Below are 20,790 nucleotides of genomic sequence, written 5' to 3' on the forward strand. Positions count from 1 at the left end.
CTACAGTTAATATTTTTTTTTAAACAGGGTTTAAAAATGCTTTTTTTTTTTTAAAACATGCATGAAAACTTTTCAATAATACCCAATAGGTCCCCAACAGTCATATTTTCTCCCTTGCATATATATATGAGTTCATTTTGAGGAGAAAATTAGGTGTGATTTAGCCACCTTGATTTTAAGGAACAAAAAATCCTGTGACAAAAAATTCAAAACCCTAGAATAATGGGGGATTTCAAGCCCACATAAACTCAATCTTTTACCTTCCCATATTGCCTACATCATTTGTAAGTGGTTTTTTTTGATCGTGTTTGTCTTGATTGGTTGGTTCTCCTATCTCTGGATTGTTTGACGTATTTTTGAGATAGCTAAACTTTTAAAGTATTCTTAGGCCGGTGGGACTTTGTTAAATAAGGCTCTCATAGAAGTTATATCAAAACTTCTGAAGTATTCCATATTCATTCCAATCTTAAGGAAGTTTATATTTTTTGTATTATTTTGGTTTGCAAAAAACATTTTCAAATATCTACTGTTTTATCTTGAAAATATTTGATGAGATATTTGGTTTTATTGTGATAAAATAAAATCTTTGTTGCAATATTCGTTTAACTTCATAATCTTGCCTGAATACAAGATTGATTGGAATATCCTTTTGCAAAAACCAAAATATAACACTTTAGAGCATCATTACGAATGAGGACAAAACCCGCTTCTTTGAAAATACTTACACATATTATTGCTAGCTAGTATCTTTGTGTGAAACAATCTTACCTGAATATCTTGTGTACAAAAGATCAAACTGTTTGTCACTCTCACGTACGCATTACGGTCCTAAACCGGGCCAGAAAGAGCGTCACCCCAATACATCAGCCACCCCTGCCAACCATCGGGGGTCCCATGAAGATCCTTACTTTTCAAAAGAAGTGAGGATATGTGCAAACTTAATCTTACTTACACAAAAAATAAACGGGCCTTTCCCCCATTAACAAAGGTCCGGTCCTGACCTCAAAGCCAAAATAGATAGCCAAGGAGGGGAGGATAAATTAATTACCAAGTGAAGACGTGAATAGCGTAGGAGTCAACTGACATAGTCCAGGGAGCTTGAAAAAAAGATTAAGAAAATAGACCAAGATGAAATTATGAAAGAAGGCAAGACCACCCCTTCTACAAAGGGAACAGCGCTAATGTCCTCGGAGGCACCATTCACCAAAAAGTGAATGGGCCCACGTTGAGCATTCAAGATGCCAACTTTTGCAAGGTACCGAGGCCTATTCTGAGCACTCGCCATTTTGAGACCTTCAGAGTGTTCATTGTATTTGCACAGGCACTCCTGATGCCATCATGTTCGAGTTTTCACATCAACTCTTAAGTGTGTGCCAGTGATTGTCCGGGACCCTGCACCCTGGCTGATCGATTGGTTCCTTCTTCCTATGGACAACTATCACCAATCCCTTCCTTAGTGTTCAGAAATCAGCAAATCAGCAGCCCTCAATGAGCATTGTCGAGGAGAAGAAGGGGATGCTTAAGAGTTCTCATCGTTTCACAACACTGCTAACCCTGGGGATCCGCACCTAGACTGGGTGGCTTGGTAGCTCTGACACACGCCCTTTAGCCCAAAGCGTCTTGTACTCTTCGTAAAAGCCACCACTAATTGGGAGACTTGATTGTAGAGCACATAGTACATCCACCTTGAGAAAGGATGGACAGCGGGAATTTGCAACAGATGAAAAGGAAAGGTCATGGTCGTGGATGGAGACTCTCTGGACCCACTAAGAATAGGAGACCAATACGTTGCTCCGCCTCTCTAAGAGAATAGGCATTCCCGTAAGTTCCCACCTACCCACCTCTAAACGCACTGCGGTCGGATGTGGTGATGCATATAAGGCAGACGGACTATGTCTCGGGCCCAGACCTAGTAGACCCCCCTTCAGTCTAAATGCAACATATCCATTCTTCATTCCATAGGATAGGCACATACAGAGGAGTGTAGCATCAAGACGGAATTGACGCCTTGATCAAAAGGGGAGCCTTCATGAGTCATGAAAGAAGGAAGATCGGAAAGGGACCGCACGAGTAGAAAGACCCACGGGGACAGAATGAAGACAATTTAAAGGGGAAATTAACAGTGATCTTTGTAGGCATCTTCTAGTGGAGTCGCGGAGGAGCTTGCGAAGATATGTAAGCATTAAAGGACCTGTTTTGAGTTGATGATAGGAGACATCATATGTTTGACTCCAGTATCAGATTAGGAAATAACGGGGTGCCCTTTTACATTGAAGATGGGAATCCCCAGGACTAGTGGTTACGTTGCTTGCTTCTTTAAAGGGCATGGAGCACAGGGGGATGGAAGTAAGTACATTCATTAGGATTCTTTTACGTGCGCTTATTAAAGTAGTTCAACCACACACTAGAGCTCTTTTAGCTAAACTCAGTCAATTGCCTCTTCAATGGCATGTGATGAAGACCCTTTCCTGCTGCAATGTGATATACAAAAGTTATTTCAAAGATAATAGCAGCCTAGAATTAAGTATGGTTTGGAGGATCTGATTAATCCGCTTAATTTTGCATTTGGAAAAAAAAGAGTATGGTGGGGAAATATTTATTTAGTCCAAGAGTTGGTAGAGGGTATGCAAGGAAGAGGCTCTATTACCCAGATGTCTATTGAAAATAATTTAAAGAATGCTTATGACACTGTTTCCCCTTTCCGGTCCTTTCTTCTGAAATGTTGGGGCACTTGAACTTCCCTCTAAGATGGTACAGTGGACCATTGGTTTGTGTCCTCCACATCTTGAATTCCGCCATTAAATGGAACTGTTGGATTCTGTTAAAGGGACCAAAGGTCCTCAAAAGGTGGATGCCCCTCTCTCCCCTTATTTTGTTTCTATGTATGGAGTAACTGTGAAGACAGTTTGAAATCATGGAAGTTATATTTCTTTAAAATTCCACCCTGATGTAACATTGAGATGACTCATCTCGTGTTTGCTGATGAGTTAAGGTTTATTTTCATGAGTACTCATGGCCTGTGGGGTACTTAATGGAATGCTTGAAACAGTATTCTCCTCTCTCTGGACTGTCAGCTATACTAATACTCCTAATTTGTATTAGATCAGAATTAAGGAGTAGGAACTGAAGAGAATTGAACTTAACTGGTTTTAAGCTGGGTGAGTTTCCTTTAGATACCTGGCATCCCTCTCTCCTGTCATCTAGATTAATGCTGCACATAATATGCCCTTTGGATGCTCGATCTCCCATATGCTCAAAATAGTGCCGTGCATTCACTGTCCTATGCTAGGAGTTTGGAATCATTATAACCTCAATCATTCAAGGTGTGGAATCTTTTGCTGGCCATCTTTCCCATTCCTTGAATGTATTAAACCAATAAGAACTCTATAGGGGCCCTTCTTGTGGGGTGAACAGTCACGCCACTATGCTTGGTGGGAATCTTCATTCAAAGTGAGGGGGGCTGGGTGTATTAGATTTGAATCACATAACAAGCCCTGTGACTAAAACTCTATGGATATCTAATCAAAAGGATGCATTATGGTCGAAGTGGAAATCCACCCAAACCTACTTAGTAATTCTAACATTGGGATGTTGGACAAAAAAGGAAGGACTGAATCTTTTGAAAAGCTACTGGTAATTAGAGACCAGCTAGTGGCGAAGGCCTGGGGATTGGGAAACTTCTGAATATGTGGGAAGATGACTCTCACCATGTTATGAATTCTGGAGTGCAAAAAACATAAGATTCCCATAAGGCTAGGGAATTTGTTACAATGGGATTCTTCCCAGCTTGCTTTCGCTTGTGGCTGGGAATGAGGGAACTTCCCAACAATGTGATAGGTGGTAAGTGAGGGGATTGATCAAACGTGTGTGTACTACATCTGAACCCGAAACATCGGAGCCTTGTTTTTCATTGCTCCTGCCTCGCTAATGTAATGATCATTAAAATTTTGTTGGCTTAAGAGGAGAGAATGTCCCTTATTCGCTTGCAGTGAAATGGTTACACAAAGATTAAAGGCAAGGTGTTCATACTCTGTGTGAAAAGAATAGGACTAGCTACTCCGGTCTTTTCCTATGGCACTTCAGAAACAGAGGCAAGATTTGCAACTATAACCATCTCCCCACCTAGGTGATGGTAAATGTGAGTACAGGCATACTTACATGCTATCTTCGATAGTGTTGAATGGTACTCCATTATTAAGTGTTTGATGTTCAGTTGAATGGTTAGACTTCTTAAATGGTTTTGAGAATTTTGGAAGTATTAGATTGCTATGTTTTAGCCCTTAGGGACCCAGTTTTTTGAGTTTAACACTTTAGATCTATTATGTAGATTGTATCTCATGGACGTTAGTTCCTTTTGTTCTGCGGGTATGCCCAAGTAGTTTGTAAATACTTACTTTGATTAATACACATTCACTTTGATAGAAAAAAAAAAAGAGATATGCTAAGCAGGTACTTATTCAACGAAAAAAGGGGAACCAAGCTGCAAAGGAAACAACAAATAATATGATGTTCCATCTTAAACATCAGAGACAAGAAGGAGTGCAATAAAACCACATGACGCACACTATTCTTTCCCTACTGAGTGGAAATGCAAAGTAAGACGTGTTTTGATAGATAAGCTGGACTCGCCACGTCAACTCTAACTTCTGGTTGGTGCTCTAAGGAATAAGAACAGCTTGGAAAGGAACAACTCCACCAATCTCACAACCCCCTAGGTAGGGTATGGGACGTAGTTCTCTATAGACATCGCCTACCGGTAAAAAATGGGACACCCCCCACAACAAGTTACTTCACGGACTGAATTCCTGGTGGTCGACCGGCCATCGTAATACAACATCATACTAGGCTGCTCAAAATTGAAATTCCCTACTCTACATAGACTGGGGTGGTCTAGGAGATCAAGAAGCAGCCGCTCAAACTACTACGTAATGGCTCTCAAACGGAAAATAGAAGCAACGGAGACCTTATATGTAGAAAGACCTAAAGTAAAGGGGAATACCCCAAATTAGCACATGGATGAAGACATCACACTTATACCGTAAAAGGCACCAGAGGGGGTGGCGTGCAGATCGGAAGTCGCCTACCTGACACCTTGAGAGCAGAACTAAGCGAGTTGCTAGGAAATTTTCAGACATGTTCACCTGGAAAAACATCGAAGATATGTCGGTATTGACCCTGCATATCATAGAGCATAGGTTGCACTTGACCCACCACCACTCAAACCCTATAAAATAGAAAAAGAAGCTTCGCGATGGAGTGATCAAGGTATTGATGAAGAGACTGTCAAGGGCTAGTGCCAGCCAAGTTCGTCAGGGAGGTTAACTACCCTAAGAGTTAGCAACGTGGTTTCTAGTAAGGAATCCAAATGGAAAATGGCGCACTTGCGTAGATTTCAAAGACTAAATAAGGCATGTCTCAAAGGATAGCTTCCTTCTGCCCCCGAATTGATAGCTGTGGATTCTACAATCCAGCATAACTTCTCAAGCTTTATGGCTGGTCTACTCGGGATGCCACCAACGCCCAATACATCGAATAGATGAAGAGAAAATCTGCTTGATCACCAAGAGAGGGCTGTATTATTACCGAGTAATACCCTTCGAACTAAAAATTGTGGGCCCATATATAGAGATTGGTGAACAGGATTATTAAAATCAACTTGAAAAAATGATGGAGGCATACGTAGACAACATGCTAGTGAAAAATTTTAAAGCGGAGGAGCACTACAAAGATATGAGGGAGATGTTTGAGCTATTGTGCAGGTAAGAAATGAAACTAAACCTTTCGAATTGCGTGTTTGGTGTTTCCTGCAGGAAAATTTCTTATGTTTATGGTGACGCACAGAGGGATAGAAGCCAACTTGGAAAAAATAAGGGCGCTACTAGAAATGGAGGCCCCACGGACGAAGAAGGAGATCCAAATCTTGATAGGAAGGATAGCCTCCCTTAGTAAATTTGTCTCCTGCTCAGGGGACAAAGGCCTACCGTTCTTCAAGGCATTAAGGAAGAAAGGAGGATTTGAATGGGGGAAGGAGCAGAATAGAGCCTTCGAACAGCTCAAACAGTATGTTGGCTCTCCACCTCTACTAACTAAGGCAGAGATGAGAGAAGATCTCTACTTATACAAAGCTTTGACGACAAATGCGGTCAGCTCAGTCCTAGTTCAAGAAGAAGGCAGGCAGCACAGACCCATATACTAATCTAGCAAGGTGCTGAGTGGAGCCGAGAGGAATTATAGTACGACTGAAAAGGTGGCCTTCTCCATCATTTTTGCCACATGAAAGTTGAGGCCCTACTTTCAGGCACACAAGGTAATTGTGTTGACAAACCTACCATTGAGGCAGATTCTTCAATGGCCAGAGAGTTCAGGAAGGATGATTAAATGGTCAATTGAATTGGGTGAGTTTGACATACAATACCTGCCAAGGCCTGCTGTCAAGGCCCAGGTGCTAGCCGATTTCACAGCTGAAAGACCCCCCCGAGGTAGCAGGAAATCAGAGGTATGGACGCTAAAAGTTGACGGTTCATCTAATGCGGCCAGAGGAGGAGCGAGGTTTATACTCATGACACCAGACTGTTCGGAGACTTTATATGCATTAAAGTTGGATTTCTTAGCAACAAATAATGACGTTGAGTATAAAGATTTGCGAGCTAGGAGAAGCACTAGGGGTAGCACAAATTAAGGTATCAAGTGATTCTTAGTTAGTAGTGGAGCAGGTGAAAGGAGAATTTGAGGCTAAGAATATACTAAAGTATCACTCATTTCGATATAGAACGTGTGCCAAGAGCTGAGAACACCGAGGTTGATTGCACTCGCGAAGTTAGGCTCATCCACCAGTTCGGAATGGAGGGATGCTATTTACCTAGAGCAAGTCGAAAAACCCTCATATGAGGAGGGCAGTGTTAACTTGATGAAATAGAAAACAATGAGGGGGACTGGAGGGCGCATCTAGTGCAATACCTCTGTGACGGATCCTTACCAGAGGACAAGGAGGAGTCTCTAAAGGTAAGGAGGAAGGCAGCAAGATACACATTCATAAATCAAGAGCTATATAGACGATCCTTAACACTTCTGTACCCGCGGTGTCTTGAGTAGTGAAGAAGAAAAGTACGTACTAAGGGAGATCCATGAAGGGGTATGTGGAAATCATCTAACCAGCAGGGCTCTAGCTCATAAGGCTCTACGACAAGGATTTTACTGGCCCACTATGAGAAAGGATGCTATCGAGCTCGCCAAGTGGTGTTGCAGGAGCCAGCGGTGCGCGGGAGTACCTCACATGCCGTCTAATCTTCTCTTCCCTTTGACAAGTCCTTGCCCCTTCGACTAGTGGGGACTAAACATCTTGGGACCTCTAACTCTAGCAACCAGCGAAAAGAAATTCTTGTTTGTGGCGATTGATTACTTTACTAAGTGGGTTGAGGTCAAAGCCGTAACCCACATAACCGAGCAAAACATCACACGATTTGTCTGGACATCGGTGGTTTTCCAGTTTGGAATCCCATAGGCCATAATCATTGACCATGAGAGACAGTTCGATAATAAGCGCTTCAAAAAATTTTGCTCTGATGAGCAAGACAACAATGAGGAGCTTAAGGCAGAGATAGACCTGCTAGAAGAAAGGTAGGAGTAGACGCACTTGAGAATCACAACATGCTAGCAAAAGGTGGAGAAGTACCACAAAACTCGCGTAAGAGTGCAAAACTCCCAACCCAAAGAACTGGTCCTTAGGAAGGCGCGAAACAGCCCATTAGAACTAAGGCCACACAAGCTAAAGTCGAACTGGGAGGGACCATACCGAGTTACAGTAGAAATAAAACCAGGGACATACAAATTAGAAGGCATAGAGGAAAAGGAGATTAAAAATACGTGGAACTCTGACATGCTAAAAAAATAGTACTCTTAAGTTTGTCATTTTGCCATGTATCATACAATGAAGTAGTAAGATTCAAATACCACAGTTGTACCATTAGTAAACTTAAAAATGCATTGCATCATGTTGAATAAAACTACAGATAAAATGTATTCAATGGATCAGATGGCTTTGCTCCTCTCTTCAGCTTCCTCTTCCTCCCCTTCGTCCTCCTCATCATATCTTCCACGGATTCGAGACTCTCACGGCCGTACCCGTAAGGACACACACCATCCAGAGGAAGGTCGGGGTGCATAGTCTTGACTTACTCTCGGCACCTCTTGAAGCCTACACGATAAGTCTTGGCGATGTCCATAACGAACCGTGCAAAATCCTTATACTCCCGTACCGCAATTTGGGCAACATCAGCTGCGGAAGCCGTTGCAGTAGTAGGAACTTCCTTCTTTCGGATCCTTTCAATCTGTGCCTGAAGGGCTCGCTCGCGGAGCTCGGCATCACAAAGCTCATTCTCAGAAACAACATACTTTTCCCTAGCATCCAAGGTCTGTCGATACATCTCGGCAACCTTTTCCTCCTGTGCAGGGCCGTGGTTGCAAGCTGAGAACAAATAAAGGGAAGAACAGGTTAAAAACTCTAAGGAGAAAAAGGAGAAGACGGACAAACACAGTAAAAAGCATGAATACTTGGTACGTGGTGTGTTTGATCTTCGCTGTAAGGACGTCGGGAAAAGAATATTGAGCCTGGACAAAATCCTCCACATGAACCACCTTACGCAGTGCAAGAGTAGAACGGGTTAGCTCATGAAAAATAGCCTCATTAAAAACCATTGGGACAGGGGGATGCACTGCTCCAACGTTCTTCGCAGTAGGAGCCTCACTCTCGCCTACAGTGGCCGCTTCCCTCTAAGACGACTCGCCTTCGAGCTCCCTTATCTTCTACTTACTCCTGCTCATCCTTTGTTTTTAAGCTTCTCTCATGAGAGATTCATACTTGTTAAACTCCATATATACAGTGGTAGAAAAGGAGGTAAGAATGCCAAGAACAGCAAAAACATCTACATTATGAGATCAAATGCAAGATAAGACTTGGAGAAACAGGGCTGATCCCCCATTGCACAAGGACTCACTCCTTGAGCATCTCCTCGTAAGGGACTATCCCCTGCTAACCAAGGGCTCGGAGCTCTTTTAGGATGGCCTGCTCGCTGGAAGAGAGCGTCGGATGTATATGACGCACCCGAGTTAGAAGAAAAAGAAGAAACATGTAAGCAATAAGTACCTACATACAACCTTTGCATACGTAATAAATGAATAAAGTGAAGAGAACGTCACCATCAAGAGGAGCAGACCAAATGCAAGAGCCAGTATAATTCAACTCCCAAGATACAAAGAAATATTGGGACTTCCAATTGTGTATGGAAGAGCTGCTCAGAGTAAAAAGTTTATAGCCGAGCAAAGAGTTGAAGTAGTATAGTTCCTTCTCCACAGAGTGCGTTCTTATTGGGAAGAAACTCCGAAAGAGAGGAACTGTGGGTTGATGACCTTGTCTGAGCAGGAGAACGACAAAGCACACCAAAGCAAGGTAGGAGTTCGGAACGAACTGTGAGGGGGCTATGCTGTAAGAACATAATACATCGAAAATGAAAGGGGGGAAAGGAAGTCTAAGACCTAAGTCCAAGTAGTCCATATACAAATAGAGCTTATTAGGGCCAAGATCAAGGGCCGACTCCAAGTTTCTTGGCAACCTAACACTAATGTTTTAGGGAATAGAAAAAAAGTACCAAACATTTTGTATATTGGAGGAGGACAGATCACACTGAGCGCTCCTTATTGGTGACCGGAGCCCTCGCTGGGTGCGATGAAGACTCCATCACAAAATGAAAATGCGGAGCAAACGAAACAAACAATTTATGCAAATGGATCAAACAGACGAGCTTCCCACAAAAACAAGGAAGACACTGTACCAAAGAGGATCAAACGGATAGACTTTGCATAAAAACACGACAGACACAACGCCAAAACAGATCAAAAAGCCAAACTTCTAATAAGAACAATGAAGAACATGAAGAACAAGACAAACATACAATGCCACACAAAAAGCGAAGAAAAAAAAAACAACCAAGGAAAGGATAGAAGGAGAGTTTACCTAGAGAAAAGAACAAACCCTTTTGTTAGAATTGGTGTATTCCCAAGAAGGGGAGTGAATTGGAATTTTAAAAACTTTTTCACCTAGGTTGATCTATGCAACAACGGTATGTACAGAACCTAGGATCAGTCTATACAGTTTCCAAATGTGTAGATAAATATACTGTGGAAATTAAGTCATACACGTCATTTGCTAGAGACCACCCTGAGATTCATTCACGTCATTCGCTAGAGACTAGCAAAACGTTAGTTAGGGGGTGTGATTACGCGCCGAAGCTGCGTAATTGGGCATCTTAACCCGGGCTTTACGGTTTATATTTTTATATAAATGTCCAAATTTGTTCAATATTTTAATAAAGTGACAAAATCATCATTCTTGAACTTTATTGCACTATTTATGAAGTTTTGGTCTTCTTTTTGTCGCAGGAAAATTCCCGAGAACCAAAACCAACACCTGTTCGTATTTCATGCATAACTTTTTTGTTCGAGCTCTGATTGAGACAATTCAAATTTCTAGAGAAAAAAGAAAGGATTATATACAACTTTCATGTTTTGAGTTTTGTGAGATACAGGCTCTAGAAGAGTCTGATTTGTGATGAACAGAGAATGAAAAAAATGGAAAAAATATAGCAATTTGGGTCAACTCCAATTGGGTCAAGTTGCCGGGTCGGGTCTCCTATCCAGGTCTAGGGCTTTCCCCCCTATCCTATTTAACCCTTCTCTTCCTCTTCCTGCATAGGTAGCCCTGTGAGGGCTCTCCTCTCTTCCCTCTTCTTCTTCTTCTTCTTCTTCTTCTTCTTCTTCTTCTTCTTCTTCTTCTTTAGTTTGTTTTTTTTCCTACTTTGTTCCTTCTCTGTTTCCCTTTCCTTCTTCCCCTGTTCTTCCTTAGCTCTGCCTTTCCCTATTCTCTTCCTTGCCCTTTGTTCCAGTCCTTCTTCAGCACAGCACCCACGCACAGCATAGCTGCAACACTAGCAACACAGCAGACCCTCACGGCACAGCAGCAATACCCGCAGCTTGCAGCAACTTCTCCAGCACAGCAGCAGCTTCACGGCACAGCAGTAGCTTCACAGCACAGCAGCCCCTGCACAGCTCTTCTCTCTCTCTCTCTCTCTCTCTCAACTTTTCTTTATGATTATTTTATTAGTATTAATTGTTTGAGCATTGAATTAAATTGGTTTGAATTTTATTTTAGACTTTGATTGTTGTTTAGACTTTTTTATTAAAGTACGAATTTTCATTGGGATATTTGTTTAGGCTTTTTATTCTTCTTACAGTATTTGTTTATCTATTTACTTGTTTTCTTTTTCTTTTAATTGAGTATGTGTTAGGATCGGTAGTGCTCGATTTAGTACCTTAATTTGGTGATGTCCATTCTAGTTCTTAAATAATAATAATAAAAAAAGGAGAAAGGTGTTATTGTGATTCGTTAAATTTAGATCTTTGTTCGTGTTTTGTTCCTTCAGTTCGAGTTCTTGGCTCATATTAAAAGTTCAGTTTTTAGTCTGCATTTAAATTGTGATTTTGGTTCGTAATTTTTAGTTCATGTTAAAGATTTGATTTTTAGTCCGCACGTGTGTGTGTTTGATTGAGTTTCCATTCCTGTGTGTTATAATTCCTTATTCAAAGTTGTCATCTTTAATTAAGCGTGTTTCAGTGTTTCCTTAAATAGACTAGGGTTTTCGTTATTGTTATTTAATTTAGTGCTTGCTAGTTTTAGGACTTTAATTTGCGTGTGTATTTAATTTGTTAAATTAGGTCTCCACAATTTTGAAAATCCCAAATCTAAACTGAGTTCAGTACCTTTTTAATTTCGATTGGAAGAAGGTAAATTTTGATATTAAAACGCATTCCCTGAGGAGACGATCTAGCCCTTGGGCTTAATATTACACGACGTAACTCCTATACTTGGGATAGCTTCCGAGCTGCTCATTTTTCGAGTGAGTCAAGTTTTTGGCACCGTTGCCTGGGAATGTCGTTCTTAGTCTCAATTTTGCATTTTTCCGGTCATTTTTATTAGTTTTATGAAAAAAAAATAGAAAACAAAAACAGAAAAAATTATGAGTTTTGAAAAATGGCTGCACCTGCACCGCGCACGATAATGGACTTTTTGCAGCTTGAATATGCCACTGCATCCTCTTCCACTGTTTTGCCTTATGAAGAGCTTAATTTCATGATGTAGCGCGGGAGGACATCATTACTACCCGAGTTTTACGGGACGAAATATGAGTGCCCGTATCAGCACTTAGCAGAGTTTGAATTAACCTGCAATATGTTTTTCTCTCATGCTAGAACTGACGAATCTATTAGAATAAATTTATTTCTTGCTACTTTGCAGGATAGGGCACTGATTTGGTTTCATTCCTTGAGACCGCACTCTATCATTAATTGGGTTGATATGGAGCGTGAATTCCTGTATGCATTTTGTCCCTCACAGAGAACTCAATTTTTGCAGGAACAGATTCTTAATTTTGTGCAGCAGCATGACGAGACATTTCGGGCTTGCTGGGAGCGATTCAAGGATCTACTAAGCACTTGTCCACATCACGGGTTCGACTCATGGAGGTTAGCTGATTATTTTTATACAGCTCTTACCCCTGATTGCAAGTGTTTTGTCCAGACTATGTCTAATGGAGAACCCGTCAGCGAGGATCCAGATCAGGTATTATCATTCTTTGATTACTTAGCTGACAATGTTCCACAGTGCAACACACGATACACTCAGGCACCCATGACTGCACATCCTATCAGCACAATTAGTGGTGGTGATGCATATGAACCACCAAACTGCCCAAACAACCCTCCACCTCAATATCAGCCACAACAGATCTCTCTGAGCTGTACGTCGTCAGACCTTTTCGAGGATAGCATAACACAGATGGAGAATATGCTCCAACAGTTCATGCAAACTCAAGTTGATCATAATAATGAATTGCGGGATACCATTAATGCAATAAGCACGCAGTTGGACATTTTAGAAAACGAAGAACCCGTGAAACCTCAACCTAGTTTTCAAGAGTACCAGCCTCCACACCAACAAATACACGATGTTTCTCTTGAGATAGCAGAGGCCACCACTACTTCGAGAAGCGAGAAAGAATTTCCCCAACCTGAGATGCTCATCGTCGAACAACCAGTTGTCCCAGCACTAGAAGTCATGGCTGAACCAGAAGCGGTCAAAGAAAAATTAGAGGAAACGGGGCCACAAGTGGAGCATGTAGTTGATTATGAGACTGATACTCATACGAAGTACCAACCTGTGGTACCTCCTACTCTGAGCTCAGAAATCGTGAAATCGTCACTCCCGCCTGAATCAGATGTTAAGGAGCCTAATGTGGAGGCAGACTCTTGCAGTAGTATGGTGATATGTACACCTGATAAAGAGGATGACCAGTCTGGTGAGCATATAATTTTCAAGGAACCAGGTAAAACCTTTAATGTTAATGCTTCTGAAGAACTACAGGTAATTACTCCAATAACTTCCCATCACACGTTAGTTCGTAAAGAAGCACATTTCCTGGACACAATGTTGAATAAAGATCCTTTCTTTTCCACACAAGAGGGTCGACCTGCACACAAATTGTTTGGTATTTTGACACGCATTAATTTATCTGAGGTTGATTTTCGTGCAGGTATGAAGACTGATCCACTGTGGCGACTCAAATTTGGAGACCCGCCGATGCAATTTATAGACCTGCGGCCACCAGACGAAATTCCTCCTGAGCCTCCGCCAGACAATTGTGATGTTTTTCTTTCCCTTATTTTCCTTTTATTTTATCTTATTTTATTTTTAGTTAGTTTTCAGGACCATTTTCTCGTAGTTCGATTTTTGTTATTTCGCCACTCAGGTACGCTTTACTTTTCCCGTGCACAGTCCTTTTAATTTCCCCTATGCTTTCACATTGAGGACAATGTTCCATTTTAGTTGGGGGGGGGGGGATGAGCATTCGCATGTGACACTGTGCACGTACACGTACCGGGTTTTTAATTTAAAAAAAAAACAAAACAAAACAAAAAAAAAATAAAAAAAAATCAAAAAGATAAAAAAAAGAAGAGAGAAATAAAGGAGGAGCACTGAAGGATTACACTGCACTATGCCATGCTTAACACTGTGTATACCTTTCACATACTTGCGCATAACTTACGAATTACACACTTGAGTCAATCATGCGTAGTTTTCTCTTTATATGATCTTATGACTCCATGAAGAATCGATTGGTAGTACATTTTTGTTAATGTGGCTATATAATTTCATGTATTTACACGGCATCTCACGAGGTTGAATACACACTCACGTGATTCATTGCACTTAGGGTTTCCTGTGAGCATTGAGAGAACACCCGTGGAGACTATGACACCTTGTAAGATATCCTTGAGCTATTTATCGTCCTGTTGAGCGTTAATATCAAATCAGAGTTCATAGAACTCAATTATCTTTTTCTGGATGATTCCTTGTACACAAGTCTTTATTTTTGATTTGCTAGCCTAGAGGTGACATCTAGTGGGGAGATAGAAACCTAGGTCTTGTAGCCTACTCAAGATGTGAAGGCTGAGCCACCCTTAGAGATAGACTTAGTTCATGAACTCCTATTCAAGCTCAATTCCCATTGATGGTATGAAGATTACAAAAGAAGTGTTATGATTGTCCTAATTGATCAAGAAAAGACAAAAAATGAAGAATGAGCAAAATAAGGAATAATAAGCAATACACATGCGCATGAAATGAAATGTCAATGTTGGCCCAAATACATATCACAAAAAGTCAAGGACGACACATATTTTCCACGTATGAAGATTCTTCAACTGATTAATGCCTCAGATGCATTCACGACAAGTTTGTGAGTAAGTTAATCTAGGGTGGTCTCAGTTGGATATGGCGAGTAGGTGAGAAGATGTTAGGGTGAAGGACCCGACACCTCATAGATAGGCTAGATCCTTTCCAAACTAGTCCACTCCATATACTTAGTGTTCCTTTTAATATGTGGGATGTTTGATCGCGACACTCCTCCTCATATATGATGAGTGAACCCATTTTCTTTGAGTGTTCTTGAGGGTATACCAGTTAGGCCAAGTCAAAGCGACCGTTCTGTAGGTGTCCACTGGCGTCCTAGGTGTATTGAGTCACACACATCACACACACCTCGAGAGTTTACCTGTTTATACTCGAACTTATATGATTGCATTAACTCTGAATGTACCTCTGATTAACTTCATGTGAGTATACTGCTCTTAAATGACATATAAAAGATGAAACTTGCATGAGTGACGTGCTTTGGAGTCGTGTGCATTGAATATGAACAAGCTTGTGTAAAATTCAGTTATGTTCTTGTATGTGAAGTGGTATAATTATGTCGCATGTGCATTGATTTCATGATCACCGGAGTATGTAGTTGTAGACATACCACCCTGAGATTCATTCACGTCATTTGCTAGAGATTAGCAAAACGTTAGTTGGGGGTGTGATTACGCGCTGAAATTGGGTAATTGGGCATCTTAACCCGGGCTTTACGGTTTATATTTTTAATTAAATGTCCAAATTTATTCAATATTTTAATAAAGTTCCAAAATCATCATTCTTGAACTATATTGCACTATTTATGAAGTTTTGGTATTTTTTTGTCGCAGGAAAATTCCCGGGAACCAAAACCAACACTTGTTCGTATTTCGTGTATAACTTTTCTGTCTGAGCTCCAATCAAGACGATTCAAATTTCTAGAGAAAGAGGAAAGGATTATCTAAAACTTTCATGTTTTGAGTTTTATGAGATATGGGCTCTAGGAGAGTCAAATTTGTGATGAACAGAGAATGAAAAAAATGGAAAAAATATAGCAATTCGGGTCAACTCCAATTGGGTCAAGTTGCCGGGTCGGGTCTCCTATCCGGGTCTAGGACTTTCCCCCCTATCCTATTTAACCCTTCTCTTCCTCTTCCTGCATAGGCAGCCCTATGAGGGCTCTCCTCTCTTCCCTCTTCTTCTTCTTCTTCTTCTTCTTCTTCTTCTTCTTCTTCTTCTTCTTCTTCTTCTTCTTCTTTAGTTAGTTTTTTTTTCTACTTTGTTCCTTCTCTATTTCCCTTTCCTTCTTCCCCTGTTCTTCCTTAGCTCTACCTTTCCCTATTCCCTTCCTTGCCCTTTGTTCCAGTCCTCCTTCAGCACAGCACCCACGCACAGCATAGCTGCAACACCAGCAACACAGCAGACCCTCACGGCACAGCAGCAATACCCGCAGCTTGCAGCAACTTCTCCAGCACAGCAGCAGCTTCATGGCACAGCAGCAGCTTCACGGCACAGCAGCCCCTGCACAGCTCTTCTCTCTCTCTCTCTCTCTCTCTCTCTCTCTCTCTCTCTCTCTCAACTTTTCTTTATGATTATTTTATTAGTATTAATTGTTTGAGCATTGAATTAAATTGGTTTGAATTTTATTTTAGACTTTGATTGTTGTTTAGACTTTTTATTAAAGTACGAATTTTCATTGGGATATTTGTTTAGGCTTTTTATTATTCTTACAGTATTTATTTATCTATTTACTTGTTTTCTTTTTCTTTTAATTGAGTATGTGTTAGGATCGGTAGTGCTCGATTTAGTACCTTAATTTGGTGATGTCCATTCTAGTTCTTAAATAATAATAAAAAAAAAAAGGAGAAAGTTGTTATTGTGATTCGTTAAATTTAGATCTTTGTTCGTGTTTTGTTCCTTCAGTTCGAGTTCTTGGCTCGTATTAAAAGTTCAGTTTTTAGTCTGCATTTAAATTGTGATTTTGGTTCTTAATTTTAAGTTCATGTTAAAGATTTGATTTTTATTCCGCACGTGTATGTGTTTGATTGAGTTTCCATTCCTGCGTGTTATAATTCCTTATTCAAAGTTGTCATCTTTAATTAAGCGTGTTTCAGTGTTTCCCTAAGTAGACTAGGATTTTCGTTATTGTTATTTAATTTAGTGCGTGCTAGTTTTAGGACTTTAATTTGCGTGTGTATTTAATTTGTTAAATTAGGTCTCCACAATTTTGAAAATCCCGAATCTGAATTGAGTTTAGTACCTTTTTAATTTCGATTGGAAGAAGGTAAATTTTGAGATTAAAACGCATTCCCTAAGGAGACGATCTAGCCCTTGGGCTTAATATTACATGACGTAACTCCTATACTTGGGATAGCTTCCGAGCTGCTCATTTTTCGAGTGAGTCACAAGCTAAAGGATTCCACTAAAGGCTCACTTAAGGGTGGAGCGACACCGTTTACAACCAGGTCAAATTAACACAGGGCTGACCTCAACCTTAACTAGGTCAATTAGCAGGTCTGACCTCAACCTACACGCCTTAACAGGACGATGCACCTAGCTTTCCTAACCGGGTCAAAGCCAATCCGGGACTATTCCAGGGCTAGTCTCCCTCTTCAGGCCCGTGCCTGGAAATACAACCAAAGTGTATTACAATCAAATGGTACAGTGATTGTGCTTTCGTGTAAAGCAGATATGTACCCAGATGCGCGCAATAACATACACCACAATATGATTCAATATGTAAGCTCAATGTGGTCTAGATGGTTCAACTCTCAAAGGTATTTTCTATCAGTGTAATGCGTACGTGAGAGTGACAAACAGTATGATCTTTGTATCACAAGATATTTAGGTAAGATGTTCACACAAAGATACTAGCTAAGCAATATATGTGTATATTTCAAAGAGCAGGTTTTCTCATTCGTATGATGCTCTTAAAGTGTATATGTTTGGTTTGCAAAAGGATATTCAATCTTTGTATTCAGCAAAGGATATATGAGTTAACGAATATTGCAACAAAGATTTTATCACATAAACAAATATCTTATCAAATATTTTCAAGATAAAACACAGTAAATATTTAAAAATGTTTTTGCAACCAAAATACAAAATATAAACTTCTTAAGATATTGCAATGAATATGGAATACTCAGAAGTTTTATATAAGTCTTCTTAGGAGAGACTTATTAACAAAGTCCCCTAAGAATACTTTAAAGTTTAGCTCTTAAAAATAAGTCAAACAATCCAGAGATAGGAGAGCAAACCAATCAAGACAAACACTCAAAAACCAACTTACAAATGATGTAGGCAATATGGGAAGGTAAGATTGAGTGTGTGGAGCTTGGAAATGAGTATTATAGGGTTTTGATTTTTCAAAGGATTTTCCCTAATCAAGGTGGCTAATCACACCTAATTTTCTCAAATGAACTCATATATATAGGCAAGGGAGAAAATATGACCGTTGGGGACCTATTGGGTATTATAAGAAAAGTTTAATGATGTTTAAAGCATTTTAACCCTGTTTAAAAATATTAACTGCGGTAAAAAAAATCAGGGCAACCCGAGAGGTCTAGTCGACCAGAACAAGTTCGGTCGACCAAGTTTCAAAGGGTTCAGTCGACCAGGGGAATATTGAACCGAGGTCTTGGTCGACCAAGAGAGGTGATTTCACAATTTTTCGAGTTTCGGTCGACCAGGGCATTTTGAATTGCCTGGTTCGGTCGACCAGACCGCTAGGAATTCTCCCGAGGACCCTCTGGTAGACCAGGTAGATGGAGTACAAAAGTTCTCGGTCGACCAGATGGTCAATTGTTGACCCAGGAGGGTTTCGGTCAACCAGAGCCTTTTGAACTACAAGTTTCGGTCGACCGAGTGGTCACTCTTTGACCCAAAGGAGCTTCGGTCAACCAAGGCCTTTTGAACTACCTTTGCTGGTCGACTGGGTGGTCAAACTTTGACCCAGGATGTCTCGGTCGACCAGGCCAAAATGAACTGGCTTGGCTGGTCGACCGAAAGTGCATCGTGTGTACATTTCGGTCCCGTCTTAACACAATCAAACCCTATTTCAGTGCCTAACAAATATATGTGAAAGTGTGAGTGTCCTAGGGGCACTTGGGGTCTAATTTTAAGACACCGAAAAAGTCCGGTGTCGGTCGATCGAAGGGAAAACCCTAAGGTCTTTCTATGGTCATTTTCTCATTCATGGTTTGTTTGAGCTAACGTAGTAAATCATACATGTGATGTGTGTGAGCTTATTACAAACCAAGTACCTACTTACAATTATAGACCAATTAAATATATTACATTATGAAATAAAACTTTGGTCTTCGGGCTTTTTTTGACTTTGTGCACATCTTTATTTTAACACTCTTAGTTCCTGCACAAAACCTCAAACACTCATTAGATACAATGAGTATTTGTCATAATCAAAACCAGGCGTGACCAACAAGGTCAACAATCTCCCCCTTTTTGATGATGACAAATACGACAAGCAAAAATATAAGGTTAAGCCTAAGAAGGCCCCCTCACAATATGCATCTAATGTATTAAAACAAACCCATTATTTTTGCCACTTCCATCTCCCCCTTTTGGCAACAGCAAAAAGGGTCATTTGAATTTAAAATCCTAGGCAATGGGTGATTACTATACTTATGCATGATGAATTTTGGAAAGATTTTGAAAAAATTTCGGCAGAGTGCCGTTTGTAAATTGGACTTTCCAAAAGATATCCTGTATAAGTATAACCTTTTTGAGTTTAAATTTCCTAGCAGTTTATCCACAACTACTCAAACAGTTCAGTATGGTGAACGCATAGATTAGGGGTATAATCTTTCAATCATTCAATAATATAATAGTCATACTTATGCACGAAGACTGATAAAGATAACCTCAACAATTAAGCACACAAATGATATAACTGGTTATTACGAAGTATAAATAACATATTAAACATGATTAGACCAGAAATATACATAAACCATTTGAAGTTGAAACATGTCATAAGACCCATGGAAGATTTGAGTTAAAGACACACGGCATATGATACCGAAAAGAAGGTTTGAGCATAAATATAGTCTAACTAGTTCGTATGCATTTTCACATATTACCAATGAACCAGTTATATAATACAACACCCTTAAGATATTTCATGGCATAAGATTTCAATACAAAGAAAACACAAGTCATGAAGGCATGTAAGCACACTAGCAAGACATACAATATATTCAATATGAATTCAGTTCTTGCTTTCATAAATGGATTTATATATATATATATATATATATTCCCCTTTAATATGTGCAAAAGGTACTGGGGAAGTTGTTTGATGAAAAGGAGAACTTCAATTTTAAGATAATCAAGCAAAATTTTTCTAGATTGTCAATTATGCACATGCTAAATAATGTCCAGAAAAATAATAACCATAATGATTCAGAAATTTAAGATTCACATGCATGATCATATGGCAAATCAAGTAACAGTGGCAACAAGAACATATTTCAATTTTATGATTAAAGCATTCCATTTAAGCACAAGCCACACTTGATTAAAAGTAGACATAATCCAAACATATTTTGTGAGCAAGACAAGATATACATTTATTTTTAGATGCTCCCCCTAAATGTATGCAAATTATGAAACAATTACTTCACATGTATACATGCATTTGGCACACACAAGTAATGTTTCAATTATTTGGGCAAATGTCTACAGAACATTCGGCAGCATGCCGGCTGTAAATAGGACATTTCACAAATTTTACCTGCACAAAAACCGTTCTCAAACAGACAAAATCATAGAAGTAAGGCATGCGAGAACCTATCATCTACCAGCAAGCAATTCTCAACAACTGCATCCGCCATGCAATAGGCATTCTATACTACTCATACATTTCAATACCATACATAATTAATCACTAGAACATGCAAGTCAAGAAGCTGCAAATATATATATATCATAAATAACCGGGGTAGTATGTCAATAATATCATGAGAGTACAAAATAAAATGAAAGAG

Source organism: Malania oleifera, chromosome 8, assembly GCF_029873635.1.
Source record: "Malania oleifera isolate guangnan ecotype guangnan chromosome 8, ASM2987363v1, whole genome shotgun sequence".
Lineage (NCBI taxonomy): Eukaryota > Viridiplantae > Streptophyta > Magnoliopsida > Santalales > Ximeniaceae > Malania > Malania oleifera.